General features: G+C 34.4%; 1 long non-coding RNA gene across 1 annotated transcript; it reads left to right on the top strand.

Moving 5' to 3' along the window:
• The first annotated feature begins 1,457 nt into the window (after positions 1-1,457).
• Positions 1,458-3,156, top strand: LOC123545576 (uncharacterized). The gene is made up of 2 exons (XR_006685391.2): positions 1,458-2,135; positions 2,229-3,156. It is a non-coding gene; the product is annotated as an uncharacterized LOC123545576 (long non-coding RNA).
• The last annotated feature ends 996 nt before the right edge of the window (positions 3,157-4,152 follow it).

Here is a 4,152-nt window from a genome sequence, read left to right on the forward strand (position 1 = left end):
TATTGCCCCGCTTGGTTCATATGTGATAAATTACGATTCCGGTACATTTTTAATTACCATTCTATTGTTCTTGGAAACGGTAAACATGTATTAAATATCCATAACCAGGGCCCAGAAATCAACAATATTACTAAAAGCACATACTGAAGATTTTTAAACGATTTTTTATCTCTCGTTATTACAAACATGAAATTACCAAAAATGTTCATATAACTTTAACATTTGGTAAACAGGAGCACAGTTTCAAGAATAATAACTTTACGTTCGGGTTATTTTGAGTACAGGTCCACACATTTGGAGTACGGATGAGTACGAACGTAATGTCAAGATTTCAAGCTGTTTATTTATATTCGTCCAGAAATTAGATAAGTTTACAAACATAGCGGCTGATGCTTACCAAAATCATAAATATGATTCCTAAAAACAAACAATCGCACAAGTTACACGCGATTCTTAAACATTCACGGCTGTCTACAAAACCTGTCGACGCTGAGTTCTAAAGTGGAGTAAACAAGGGAAGAAGCGACGTTGGTAACTGATACAGAAAAACATTCTATGATTTAGATTGCATCTTTTATCTATGCTACAAGAAGAGGTTTTTATGAACAAGACGCAGAAACCAGATGTCAATCTGCGCAGAAATACATATACGTCCTTAGGAAAGCATTTTAAAAAAAACGGGTATTAACAGCACGTAAATTGCCCTGTTTGCACACTATACTTCTCCCGTTAATACATGGGCGGATCCAGTGAAAAAAGTAGTTTTTATGCAAGAATGTTTTGAAATACGTTTTGCCATTACATGCACCACACAATATCCATATCCTTAATGACGAAATCGGGACTAATGTTCGAGGAATCGTCAGTCTGTTCGGCGTTATATGGCATACATGTATTTATTTTTAAAGTCTAGATGCCCTTGACTGAAAATAATACTTCCAAAATTGTATTTTGTTGAATCGGTGCTATATATTTTATCAACAATAACCACATTCCGCTTGTTAATATTAAGATCTACACATTTTCTGAATGTAACACGTATTTTGGCGGGAAAGTTGCACGTGCTTTCCATGATGCGGCATAGGTAGACTGCGTATACATGCATAATGGGCGTCCTTGGGCGCTTCGTTCTTCTTGTTTTTCTGTGTTCAGCCCAAGATAGAATCGTCTGAATGACATGTTCTCGATTCAAAATTTCACACCACCTTGAAACCGGGAGGTCCGCGAACAATGCGAGAACAATATGGCGGAATGATAAGGTACAACTTCAATGTCAAAGAAACATCGTAGAGAAATGAACATACGATAAAATATGACCAAATAAAATATCACTTGAATGAAGAAATGACACTACTTTTGTAGAAACGTTGGTTTACCCCCGTCGATAATGTAAATAAGCGCCGTAAATTAGGCTGTAAAACTCCACTTCCGGTTCCCGGTGTTTAGTTTAATAATATTTTATTGCTTATCACTATTTACATTTATAATAACAAATACATGTATCAGAAAAATGTACATGTACAGCCAAGAAAATAAGCAAATGGGTCGGGCCACAATTTCTTACAAAATTAGTTAAAGACCCTTCCCAATAGAAATAACATAAAGTAACTAGGCGGGGAAAACAAAATAAATATGAGAAGTTGTGTTATTAATTATTATTACTATTATTATTAAATCACACACAGTTCTAATTTTTATTGGCCAACACACTTGTCGTTGTAAGAGTAAACGACAGCTGGTGACAGTGACGTATATAATGCGGCGATATATATGTATATTTTTTTTGAAGTTCAGTGCGTCAAACGGGAACGGGTAGTAAAATATTTTTTTTTCTCGTGAAAAAAAAAAACACAAAAAGTAATGGCGTTATTAGGGTTGGATGAAAAGAAACATTGATTGAAACATTTTATCGCTAAAGTACATGGAATAAGACGGAGGTCCTTTTATTTGATTCTATAGTTGAAAAAGGCAATATGGAGAATATGCAGAATATGCTGGCAGTTTTGTTGCTATAGCAAAAATAACTACTCCAGCAGGGTTGTATGCGGCTCTAAAAGCCCGGCAATGGTTTGGTTCAATGATTATATTCGGTGCTTATGTGCATTTATAAAGGAATGGTGCAATTTAACAAATAGGTAGTCTAAATGATTCGCTGATTCATGCTACATTTATACACTTATTTCATTCTTCAAAAATGAATTAAACATTATTTTATTTTGTCTTTTCAGGAAAATGTGGCCTTCGGTATTGTTCAAGGACAGTTTCTAGAGGATGAAATAAAGGACTCGTAGTAATACTATACAGACCACCATTAAGATGAATGCCAAGACAGCAGTAACATCGGTCAAATAAATAAAACGTTGAGGAATTCCATAGGTGCTGTTTAACATGTCATTCTAATGATGTAACAATTTTCATGGATCATGGGAAATGAATATTCTATTCAGAAGGACAGTGCAGGTTGTTGTAATGCTAAAAAAACTGCTTGTTGGATTGTCATCGTTGGACTTCATTACTAACGTCAATCTTTTCACGCATTTGAGACTGAACACTTAATGTTTTCCTGTGAGAAATGTTTCGGCATGGAATTACGTACACTAATAATATGGAGAAAAAAAGGATGAAAAACGTTTTTCACATGATCTATAATTTCAGTGTTGCATTATTTGTTTCCGAATTGGAAACATTCAAGAAGTAACATTGCAGACTTGATGTTTATACGCGGTTCTTTTTATTCTCGTGCCACTTTACATATTCGAAGTTTATAAAGGTCCATTTGATTTCAATATAATGTTTGTGATTGAATTGTGTATTAAACTTCAAATAAACTTCATAGTTGCATGTTTTGATTTACGTTTATTCACAGAAAAATATCAATTATGCCAGTGTTTTATAAAACTGAGTATTCCAGCTTTAGGATGCGATGGAAACAGGCAATTTTAAAGAAAAATACTCAAAAAGAGTTGCAGTATATCATATATGTATTTACTTGGAAAATTTCTTTCAATAAGAACCCGCTTCCTAGTCTGATAAATAGAATAATGTATGTAATACATAAGTTTGATAATACACTAGTGTAGTAAAGCATTGACATTGACGTTGACGTCATTTATTTCTTGGAGACGTTGGGTGAATTTACTTGGTCTATAATAGGTAAAGATAGAAGAAATTTTGATGTTTCATCTAGAAAAAATTTAAAAGGATAAAAAGAATACTAGTATTACATTAGTGTCTTTCCACATTGCATTTATTAAACTCTGAATAGAATTGATAAAATGCTCGGCAGAGCCTCGCATTTTATTATTTTATTCAACTCGTTTAATAAATTCAATATGAAAAGACAACCATGTAATATCCTCTATGTATTATTTTAATTTTGTTTTGAGACTTAATTGAAAATTAAATATGCACACGCCACACTGCACAATTAAATTTAACGTGATGGTACATGCATTTTAGCGTGAGAGATAATCATGAAACTCCCTTTAAAGGCAGAACTACTGATTGAGATTTAGACCAACTTGACTCATTTTAGCTGTCAAAGTGAAAAGTCAGTATTGGATGTTCTATATTTGCGCCAAAATTTGAAGGATTTTCTATAAGATCATAAAATTGGTGTAAAATTACAAACTTTTTCATACAATATATTGTAAGAATAAGGAGGGATCAATTGGTGGCGTTTGAAAGTTTCAGATATCATAAAGCTGAGATAAGTCACCATTCAACAAAGGGATACAGGCTTTTGTCGCGTAGATTGAGTTTTCTGTGAATGCCGACCTCGGAAATGAGTCATCCGTGGATGGCTCAGCTACATATCGTTGGATCTTGAAGTGGCATCCGTGGATGACTCAGTTAAATTACGATGAACTGAGGTGAGCCATCCATGGATGGATCAACTATGAAAGTGAGTCATCCATGGATGTCTCATCTACATAGTAGTCGTTTGAAATGAGTCATCCGTGGATGTCTCAGTATGTCTCTGAAAGTGAGTCATGCAGGCATGGCTCATCTCTAAAAGTGAGTAATGCAGGCATGGCACATCTATGAACGTGAGTCATGCAGGCATGGCTCATCATGTACCTTGTTGATGGAAAACAAATGAGAACATACTGTGTGAGAATGTCTCGCAGGAAAACGGAAACAAATACAGTG

The sequence above is a fragment of the Mercenaria mercenaria genome, unplaced genomic scaffold (genome assembly GCF_021730395.1).
Source record: "Mercenaria mercenaria strain notata unplaced genomic scaffold, MADL_Memer_1 contig_2012, whole genome shotgun sequence".
In the NCBI taxonomy this organism is placed as follows: Eukaryota; Metazoa; Mollusca; class Bivalvia; order Venerida; family Veneridae; genus Mercenaria; species Mercenaria mercenaria.